At 35.7% G+C, this 12,228-nt stretch overlaps 1 pseudogene; it reads right to left on the reverse strand.

Moving 5' to 3' along the window:
- Positions 1-2,616: 2,616 nt before the first annotated feature.
- LOC125357917 lies at positions 2,617-3,554 on the reverse strand (annotated as a pseudogene).
- Positions 3,555-12,228: the final 8,674 nt, after the last annotated feature.

The following is a 12,228-nucleotide window of genomic DNA, read 5'->3' on the forward strand; positions in this document are numbered from 1 at the left end:
CACAAAAGGAAATAAAAGAAAGAAATTATGAAGAAGTCTTGGCAACATCTCAAAGACAATCCTTCAGAGAGAGGGAAAAGCAAGTTAAATCCTTCAGCAGGGAAAGCATGCCATATTAGAAGCTTATAAGCAGAGTGACTGAAGAGAGTGAAGCATTTGTCAATACCTGTAACACTCTCAGCACAGAGTGAATTATTCTAAAGTAAATTCTGGACTTTAATAGTAAGGAACCAATTTCACCAATTATAATTAACTTCTCATGTGTGTTTGTACTGGAGCTTTAACTCAGGACATCAGACTCTCATTTAGCCTTTTCACTCAAGACTGGTAATCTACCACTTGAACCACGGCAACACTTTCAGCTTTTGCTGGTTAACTAGATAGAAGAGCCTTTCAGATTTGTCTTCCTGGGCTGGCTTTGAACTGGGGCTTTCATATCTCAGCCTCCTGAGTAGCTAGGCTTACAAATATGAGCTAATTATGATTAATCCACTACACTAATGCAAGGTACTCATAAAAAGGTTGTATGTGCACGTGTGTGTGTGTGTGTGTGTGTGTGTGTGCATGTGTATTGAAGAATGGGCATGTATTTTCTGCTCAACATTTTTTTCACAGCTGTAAAGAGTTTATTTAGCAAGCAGAGAGTAAATCTGCTTGACTTTTGTATCAACATAAACTCTCTTTACAAAGTATTTTAACTTTTAAATAGTATAAACAATTATTGAAATTCTATACTATAAACAGAAGAAAAAATAAGGTAACAAGGAAAAAGATGGCAAGGAATTGTTAATTATGATTAAAGAATTATGGGCCAACTGCCATAGCTCACCCATTACAGCCCAGCTACTCCAGAAGCAGACGTCAAGAAGATAGAGGTTTAATGCTCATGAAAACCACTAGTGAGAAAGCTACCCTTCTCAACAAACAATCCTGGGCATTGTGCTTCTCAGTAGAAGTCATTCAGTCCATTGCTGAGATGGGAATGAAGATATAAATAACTAAAGCAAAAAGGATTAGAAGTGTGATTCAAATGGTAGAACACTTGTTTAATTCCAGTCCCTGGACCACCAAGAATCAAGAGCAGAAGGCAAAAGAAAAGGAATTATGTGGCAAAACACAATGGAGAAGTTTTGTTGGTGTCTTACTCCTGTAATCTGAGCTACTCAGGAGGCTGTGATGTGAGGATCCTGATTCAAATCCAGCCTGGGCAGGAAAGTCTGTGAGACTTTTCCTTTCAATTAACCACACAAAAAAGCCTGAAGTGGCGCCGCAGTTCAAGTGGTACAGAGCTAGCTTTCAGCAAAACTTCATGGGAATATAGCCCAAGCCTTGAGACAGACATGCCACACACACACACACACACACACACACACACACACACACACACACACACACTCACTTGGGAAGCAGCCTGGGCATTTGCGAGTCGTTAATCGAAATTGGGAGGCTGAGACTCTCTTCTTGCTACTCTCTGTGCTGCCTACCACCTGGAAAGCCACCCCCCTTTGTTTTCCCTCCTGGATTGGGAGACACTGGGCACCCATCAGCAGAAGCCCTTGCTGGTATCAGAAGCTCACATAGCAAATATTTACCCACATGTACCCATTATGCTGTGCATTCTTGGTTTGATATTCTTGGTCTTCACCAATAATAGAGTCCCAGGAAATTGAACCCAGAACACAACAGGACATAGGAAATGCAAAGGCTTGGATTAGATTAATAGATGGAGAATTACATTCCTTCTAAATATTTTCTGGGGATGATTTTGTCAGGAAGAAGCTTAATTTTTCTTGATATAGTGCTCTGAGCACACCACAGAGACTGCACTCACTTGCTAGCTTCTGGTTCTCTGCTTTTCCACAATTTCCAGTGAGTGATACTTTCTATCCTCTAGTGCCATTGAGGTTCTGAGTTACTTCACTATACCAGGGATTAGCAAAATGTCAGCTCCTCAAAAAGACCCGTTCAACACTGAAAGTAAACTCTTTATCCACAATGCAGAGGCAAAGTGTAATTCTCCATTTTTCCATTCAGCTCTTTAAGAAGAATATTTTTTCCTGAAACATTGAAAATTATTTTATGTATCCAGTAAAGGAATATTAAAATAATAAACAAATAATAATAATAGGAATAAAGGCATATGATTCAGTGAGAATGCCAACTAGATTTACTCCAAGAGGGCAATGAATTTACTTTACTCAATAGATCTTGTGTTGGTACTGTAGAACAGTAAAATAGCACTAATGGGAGGTGATCAATAAATGCAACATTTGAATGAAAATAATCCAACTTCAGATGCAATTCCATAGTCTTGGCTTCGTTAACCATTTAACCCTTTACTCGGCTAACTGCTAGCTAAACTTCACTTTCTCCTTACAAAAGATGTAAATTACAGGATTCCACAAAAGAGATATCACTGTAAGGAAGAGAAAACCCATCTTGTCATCTAGAAAATTCCTAAAGAGATGGGTGTCCATAAAAATGCCAAAAACAACCATGAGCTGTACGATGACATCATGTGTGAGGACAAGGCCTTACCTTTTTTACTAAAGATTGTCAGCCAAGTTCCACTATGATGCTTGTGCAGATGAACTTGATGACATCCTTAATTTCTCATTAAAAATTCCAGTAGCAAATTATACACCGAATCAACAATTTTTTCATGGAAGTTTTAACTTCCTGTTTTTGAAGTGTATAAATCACAGGGTTCAGCAAAGGAAATACCACTGTATGAAATAAGGAAACCACCTTGTCAGCTGGCAAGGCCCTGAATGGACGAGTATAAATGAAAAGTGCAGGTCCAAACATAAGCACTATAATAATAACTTGAGTGGTGCATGTGGACATGGCCTTGTTCTTCCCTTCAGAAGATGACTTCCTAATGTGGCATAGGATGATTGCATAGGAGAAAAGAAGTCCCACAAAACACAACAAGGTAAGCAGACCACTGTTGAAAACCATGAGGATTTCCACCACAAAGTATCAGTGCAGGCCAACTTGATGACCTGAGGAACATCACAGAAGAAGTTATCGAGCTGGTTTGGACCACAGAAGGGTAAATGAAGGATGAGGACCACTTGAACCATGGAGTGCACAAACCTTCCAAGCCATAAAGCCAAAAGCAATGCATAGCTGGTTCTAGGACTCATGACAGTGGAATAGTGTAAAGGTCGGCAGATGGCCATATAATGGTCAAAAGCCATCACAACAAGAAGTAAGCCTTCTCCTCCTCCAAGGAAGTGCAGGAAAAAGCATTGAGTGATGCAGCCTTGGTAGGAGATCACCTTCTTCTCAGAAAGGAAGTCCACCAGCATCCTGGGAGCCACAATGAAGGAATAGGAGGCATCCAGGAAGGCCAAGTTGCCCAGGAAGAAATAGAATGGGGCTGTGAGTCAAGGATCTGACCTTATGGTGACAATGATGAGAATATTTCCAGGAAGAATGATGAGGTAGAAAATCAAGATGAGTGCAAAGACTAAAAGCTGAATATCTCATGACTGGGTCAAACCAAGGAAAGTGAATTCTGTCACCACATTGCTGTTGATTCTCTCCATCTTCCTGCCCTACAGGACATCATGAACATTGTTTGGTCTTATTTACTCTGTAGAATAGAGTTACTGTCATTACATTATATCCCTTCTAGACTAGACTTCTAGGTAGCATACCTCTAGCTAAATATTTGGCAAATCTTACATCAGCTGAAGCAACACTTTATCGAAGAGACCCAGTATGAGGAGTCATCTTCATCCGCTTCATTTGTCTACATTCAAAATGAAAAATAAAAAAAATACTTCTCTGAAAGCTTTGGTCATATTCCCATTCAACCAAGTTTTTATAAAGAACTTCTCCCTTTTAAAGACAGACCTTCTTCTCCTTTGCAAATCCAAAACTTTTGAACTATAAAAGATGTTTCCTAGTTGAGACATAAGATAACTTCAATCATCAAGTATGTATATTATATACATCATGCTTGAAGCTAGGCCTTTGTCTCAAGTTAGACTCATTTCTCCACATTCAATCTACAAACTTTTATGTACAGATGTTTTATTTTTTACTGTGAAATATATATATATATATATGTATGTGTGTGTGTGTGTGTGTATATAGTAACACTCTTGATTTCTATATGTCTCATTAATTTGTAAATTGTCATGGTTTCTTTGACAAGTTGTCCTTATATATTCTGATCACAAAATGTCTACTGGGTCCTCAAATAGTAAGTATGAATATTAGACCTTTGAGATTTTGCTCTGTCTGTTACCCTGGTCAAACACCACTCCTGTCTCCAATCCACACACATTCTTCATGCACTGAATTGTCACTTAGTCTCATGTATTTACATACTTAGAACCCACTTGTTTCTCTGTTCGCATAATTAATTTAATTATGATTATGTATGTAACTCAGTATAGAATACTATAGTACAGAGCAACTAAAATTGGGGAAAGGGAGAAATGTAAGTGTAGTCTAATTCCTTCCTTCCAAAGATGAGAACATAGAATCTCCTCTGATTAGGGTTCTTAAACTTATAATAAATTTTATTTTTGCTCTGACTGACAAATACTAGAAGAATAGATGTGGGTATAGCTTAATTTGGATGAATTTCATTCCTCGCTTTGCTGGTTTAAAATTAGAAGTTCAACATAGTTCAAAATTCAAAATATTATGCAGGTTGGGTGAAAATTTGCATTCAAAGTTTAGTCTGCTTACAGTACATATATATTTCAAAAGGTACATATTGGTGGAACCATTAAGGTTTGACAAGGATATGGGAATGTATATATTTATACATATATAAATATATATTATATTTTGAATATTATGTATATGATTATATATTTATATAATGCATATTATATATTACATAATTTTATATATAATATAGGACATATAATTAAAATGTATATATAATTTTATAATATACTATAAAATGTTGCATAATTATATACATTACATGGCATAATGTGTTAATAACATAATATGATGTTATGTTATATAAAATATATGCTATATGTAATATATTTTTTCTACACATCATTATGTTTATGTCACTAAATTCTTGTTAAAATTCCACTTTTAATATTTGTAAATATATAGAGATATCATATGCATGTATACATAATATACAATTATATAAAAGCCTTATAAATAAATGTGCATGTGTTTATAGTACATATTCAAAAATTTTTGTAGAATAGACATACAATATTTTAAAGTTCAATCCTGTGACTTCCAACAAAGTATAACAATGTTTAACCATCTGCATCATGTACAAGAATAGCACCCATGTTACAAACAAGTACATCAGAAAATGGGAAAGTCTTTGACAAGAAGTATGCAGAAAAAGAGAAAGGTACCAGGAAGAAAGAAAAGAAGAGGATAGCAAACCATGAATCAATATGCAACAGTACCTTCTAAAGTACTAACACTAAAATATTTTCTAGTTGATATGATTCCCATTCATTTCTAATTTTTGGCTTTCCCTTTTTATCCTCTGCATTTTTCTATCCTATTTAGTTTTCTCCTCTTTAGCCCTTGTTTTCATTATTTTCTTATTACTAAATTTCACCACTTTCTTTTGTTTTAAAATTACCACAAGGGGCTTGGTATATGGCCTAGTGGTAGAGTGCTTGCCTCATATACATGAAGCCCTGTGTTTGATTTTTCAGCACCACATATATAGAAAAAGCAAGAAATGGCACTGTGGCTCAAGTGGTAGAGTGCCTTGAGCAAAAACAAGCCAGGGACAGTGCTCAGGCCCTGAGTTTAAGCACCAGGACTGGCAAAAATAAAATAAAATAATAAAATTTGCGTGAAAGTAACCATCCATTCTAGTCATACTCTTAAATAGTATCTTCAAATTTACAAAATTGACCCTCTAATTATTTTATTTTACTGTACATATTTTATGACTTATATACCAACTTGAACTCACTAAAAAGAGATGATATTTTTACTATTTGGGGGTACTGGGAATTAAATCTAGAGCCTCTATTGCTATTCAATTCCTCCACCATGAGACAGACTCCATTTTTATTTAAAAGTAAATCTCATTAATGCTAACCAAATGTTTAATAGACATTCAAAAATTAAAGGGAATATTCTAACTAAAACTTGTAAGGTAACTATGTATAGAATAGGGTTAGGTTGAAGTGAGGAAATTAGGTCCAAATAAGGTAATGCTATTGACATGTATGCTCCAACCAAAGTTAATACTAAAGACATTTTGCATTAGAAGATAGCTTTGTGAAGAAGCCACAATGCTACTAGATCTTTTACCACTAGCATTCAGTAAACTCTGGGTGACTTAATTTTATTAATTAATGAGACAAGAAATATAAATATTCAGTAAAGGCTTCATGTTAAATTACATATCAAGGTTTTCACATTCTATAATATTTCCTGGCAAAATCTTACATAGAACTATTAAAACAGAAGAAACGTCATACCTGCTCAGGATGGAAGATGTCTGAAAAAATTATAAAATATATTCAGTTTTCCTCAAGAACTTATGACCTACCATTTTTACATTTTTCTTCCCTTTTTTCAGCATTTCAGAAAAAAATAGTATGTTTTAGTCATCTATGTGGTCCTTAATACCAGATGTCAACTCTCTCAAGACTAGCAATAATTTCTCTTAATTTTGCTAACAGAATTGTTATATGTACAATTAAAACATAGAAACTGAAGATGTATTAGAGGACAAGGCAGAAAGTAACACATTGCTGATGTTCATCCTTGGCTTTGACATTTCCTACTGGAACTCTGACTTCTAGTGCTTTGCTTTCTGAAACAGCAGATGAATCAGTTAAATAATTGTAATGCATTTTTTCACTATCTTGTTTGATTTGGGAGAAGCACCCAAGAAACCTGAGCATTTCGAGATCCTATACAACTCTCAAAAAGTATGTTTCTACCCTCTTCCAATAAAGTATTAACTGATCATTGTGAACATTGTTCCAAGTATTTATTGTCACATGAAAAATCTAAGATTTTGAAATCTTTTCTCTTTATTCTGTACCACAGATAGTAGTTTTGGGATTTGAGACTTCTTCAACCCATTCAATATCTCCAAAGGGAGTTATCAGCCTAAAATAAATAATTATCAGCAAAAATAGCCAAAAGAAAATATCCAAGATCTGTAAAGACTAATTTTTCACTCTGTCGCCTAATACCAACATGATTAATTATGAATGTGAAAAGCAATCTCCTATCACATAGGACACTATATGGAAACATATTTATTTGAAAAATATTAGATCCTGAGAGTATTTAATATTATGACAAAATTTAAAATAAATGATGATGAGACATTACTGATACATATGTATATATATATATATATAGAGAGAGAGAGAGAGAGAGAGAGAGAGAATGCAAGCAGTACCAGGATGTAGCAAAAAAATATAAAAATGTGATATCTAAACAAAATATGAAAAGATGTGTCATGATCTTAGTATTTCTGTTCATTTACTTTTATTCTGCCTACTAGAATACAAAATAATAACACTTTATTTTTCCTCTAAATACTAGGAATTAAAAAAATTAATGGAATATCAGGGAAAATGAAAGTGAATCCATTCAACTTTTATTCCTTTTTCTCTTTGTTTTAAGAGGAAATTGAGTTCACAAGCCTGTTTTCTCTGAAATACTAAGCATATTTCTGTAAAATTAACATAATTCACTACCATGTATGTGTTTGTTCTAAATTATTTTTATTCAAAGACAAATGCTGATAAGTAGAAAAGAGGGAGAATTAAGAAACGAAAGAAAGAAGTGTAGGAAAAACTAATAAAATCAGAATGCATTTAAGAAGAAAGGACAAAAGGAAATATACACATTATATATGTATACACATATACATATTACATATGTATATATGTATACACACATATACATATATACACATACACATATATTTGTGTGCATACATATATATGTAAATACTTATAAATCACAAAGAGACACTGATTCAGTCCACAGTACAAAAGTCACATTGTCATAGAATAAAACAAATGATAAAGGTAAACAGAAGTCTTGGGCTGAAGCTCAATAGTAGATCTTGAATTAAATACACAGAATTTAAAAGAATTAGAAGAAGACCCTGAGAAAGTGAAGCAATATGCATGAACTTCAGGAGTTACTTAGGGACCCATCAATGCCATCTCCTAGTAGATTCAAAACTTGTCTTCAAAGATTATTTATTATATGATATTCTCTTCTATCTTCACAAAACTAATCCAGGACCACACACAACTCTCTCACTACAAAATGTAAGTTAAAATTAGTTCAAAGATCCAAATTTGTCAAAGTAGAGGGCTTTCAGTCCATCCAGGAAAGCTTTACTTTCTTCTACAGACTCAGAACTTAAGAAATAGCAATCCATCATGAACAAAGAACTAAGAATCCATTATATACCTTGAAAATTTACAATAAAGATTAAAGATGAAATACTATTCATTATTAAAAAAACACAAAAAATGTCTTAGAAAATTAAGACTAGGGGCTGGGAATATGGCACAGTGGCAAGAGTGCTTGCCTCATATACATGAAGCCCTAGATTCGATTCCTCAGCACCATATATATAGAAAAGGCCAAAAGTGGCACTGTGGCTCAAGTGACAGAGTGCTAGCCTTGAGCAAAAAGAAGCCAGGGACAGTGATTAGGCCCTGAGTTCAAGCCACAGGACTGGCAGAGAGAGAGAGAGAGAGAGAGAGAGAGAGAGAGAGAGAGAGAGAGAGAGAGAGAGAGAGAGAGAAGCAAAGAAAATTAAAACTATAAGGAAATTTCTTCAACTCTATAAATGACATGTAGAACAAGTTTACAGAAAATACACCTAGACAAAGGTGAAAGATTGATTCCCCCTCAAAGACTTGGAGCAAAGCAAGATCAATGTCTGCTCTCACTATTTTTATTCATTGTTACACAGAAGCAGTAAAATGCATAGAGGTTCATAAGAAAAGATGGAAGAATAGTATTCAAGCAACTGTGTATGGAATAGAATAGAAGGTTTCAAACATACAACTTTGATAAATTCTTAAGGAGATTAAAATGCTAGTTGAGGGCTGGGGATACAGCCTAGTGGCAAGAGTGCCTGCCTCGGATACACGAGGCCCTAGGTTCGATTCCCCAGCACCACATATACAGAAAACGGCCAGAAGCGGCACTGTGGCTCAAGTGGCAGAGTGCTAGCCTTGAGCAGGAAGAAGCCAGGGACAGTGCTCAGGCCCTGAGTCCAAGGCCCAGGACTGGCCAAAAAAAAAAAAAAAATGCTAGTTGATCTAATTTAATCATTATATATTGGACACATGAATTGAAGTACCATAGGTACTCCATAAATATACATACATGTTATCAGTTAAAATGTTTCACATAGAATGAAAAACAAAATCCAACAAGAAATAAACAAAATAAACTTTGTTAAAACTATAGGTTGGGGTCAATATATTAAATTTACTGTATTTTCAAGCAATAAAAGCAAGACAGTCTATGTTCAAAAGTGATATGTACCTAACAATAAAAATAAACTAATAAAATGAATCCTTTCATAGATTTCTTTCACTTCATACCAGTAAGCTATTCAGAAAAAAAAATGCCCTATGCTTTTGGAATCTAGAGGGCAACAAAGTAAAGAGATGGAAGTGGTAGATGAGAAATGAGGAAGAGAAGGGATATCAGAAAAGGTAATAAGTGGTGGGCAGGATCAAATCACTTTGTATGTATGAAAATGCCACAACAAAACCCATTATTTTTGTCTAATTGATACAGATTGATATTTCATAAAAAGAACAATATGTAACTGACTAAAGAATTAATTATGTAGAGTAATTACACACTTAATAACAGTTCAATTTCCAGTCAGGATTGCTATGAAGCAATAGGAAATCACCCTAGTTCTCTCTAGTCAGAGATGTAAGGCCCTAACACACTTTGCCTCAAAGAGATTGATAAAAAGAAAAAACATAAGCAAATAGAGAATAACAAGAACAAAAAAGTACTATATTTAATACATACAAGGATAGTAAACTTGCTAATTTCCTTTTCCTCCTCCCCTATCACACACCTGTAGTGGGCCAGGCCAACTCAGATCCTGACTACCACACACAGAGGCACAGATCAGCAAAGTGAGACCATAGCATCCAGATGCAGAAACCTTTCACAACACTGCTGGTCAGCCCAGAACCAATGCCAGGAACTGAGAGTACACCTACTCCTACCATGGTAGAACTTCACTGGTTGTGATCAGAGTGCTTGACCTGAACCCACCCAAGAAAAATCATACTTGAAGAAGGCAAAGAGGCCAAAGCCTTTCCTCACCACCACTCTCCCATCTGCTTCCAGCAGAACATCAGCAGGACCAATACTGGGTGCGCACTAGGACCCTGCATCCTCCACAGCCCTGGCTGCTGTTTGAAAAAGTTCTGCTAAAAGGCAGCCAGGACAACATCCCACACCTGGCAGGAGGCCACCCCTTCTGAAGCTCATCCTCACCCCAGAGGCTCAATCCAGTCCCTTTAGTACCCACCCCAGAATGGCACCCACCAGCCCAAGGATAGCTTGTCAGTCTAGGGGGAGGGTGGCGAGCCTGGGACAGTTCACCTAGTGTGAAATAGCATAGGGCAAACATGCAACACTCACTAGATGTGAGCAAGTCAGCCTGCGGCCAACAACTCACCAATCCAGGGGTATAGCTGCTCACCCCATGGAAAATAAATGTTAGTCCAGGATCAAGAAGATATCAGCCTGGAATTTTAGTGGGGACAATTTCCCCCACTGCCCTGTGTAAGCCTTCTCCCTCTGAAGCCCATGAAATGAATGAAACAAAAAGCTGGCTCTTTGAAAAAATAAAATTGACAAACAACTAGGAAGTTTGATGAAGAAAACAGAAGAGTCAAATCAATAAAATCAGAGCTGCCACAGCAAACATTACAACAAACATCCAAGAAATCCAAATAATTATAAAGGACTACTGTGAAATCCATACTCAAAACATAATAGTAAAGCAGAAGGAAAACCTAGCAGAAATGGGCAAGTTTCTAGAGACATACAAACTGCCTATGCTGAACCAAGAAGATATAAACCAGTTAAACAGGCAAATAACACATAATGAGATAGAGGAAGTAATCAGAAGTCTTCCAATAAAGAAAAGCCCAGGCTCAGACGAACTAACACCAACATTCTTCGAGCTTTTCCATGAAATAGAAACAGAGGAAACAATTCCAAAGTCATTTTATGAAGCCAATAACACATTCATCCCTAAACCAGCTAAGGATCCAACAAAAATAAGAACTGCAGAACAATTTCTCTGATGAACACAGATGCAAATCTCTTCACCAAAACACCAGCCAACAGATTGCAGAAGCAAATAGAAAAGAACATACATTATGTCCAAGTAGCTTCATCCCACAGATGCAAGGCTGGTTTAACATATGCAAATCAAATATAATTCACTATGTCAATGGCAACAAAGAAAAGAACCACACAATCACCTCAATAGATGCACAAAAAGCCGTCAATAAAATACAACGTCCATTCATGTTAAAAGCTATGGAGAAGCTAGGAACAGATGGAACATTCCTTATAATAATAAAGCCTATATATGATAGGTCAACAGGAAACATCATAATGAATGGAGAAAAACTAAAATCATTTCTCCTAAAATCAGGAAGAAGGCAATGATGTCTACTGTTCACAATAACCAAGATATGGAAACAACCTAGTTTCGCCACAATATATGAGTGGATCCAAAACATGTAATTCCAATACACAATGGAATTTTACACAGACATTAGAAAGAATAAAATGTCATTTGCAGGGAAATGGATGGAACTAGAATAAATCATGTTAAATGAGGTAAGCCAAGCTCAGAGAGACAAACTGAGAATGTTCTCTCTGATATATGGAAATTAGATCTAAAATGCACTGGGATATGAGAAATGTTACAATATTCTAGATACATACAGTGAGACCCAAAAAGAATACTCTTAGGGGAGAAACACAAAGGCTCAATGCCTAAGTGCCTTTTGATATTTCATAAAATAATATACACACTGAAACTCCAAGATATGGAAACAAGAGAATTTTTCCTCATTTTTTTACTTTTTAGTTTTTGATGATTCTGTCTCCTTTATCTTATGTATGATGTATTCAAGAATATATCCTTGGAAGGGACAGGGGAGGGTACAGAACTCAAGGGAAAAAGTGTGAAAAGGTGCCGCAGTGGATCTC

This window comes from Perognathus longimembris, chromosome 10 (assembly GCF_023159225.1).
Source record: "Perognathus longimembris pacificus isolate PPM17 chromosome 10, ASM2315922v1, whole genome shotgun sequence".
Taxonomy (NCBI): domain Eukaryota; kingdom Metazoa; phylum Chordata; class Mammalia; order Rodentia; family Heteromyidae; genus Perognathus; species Perognathus longimembris.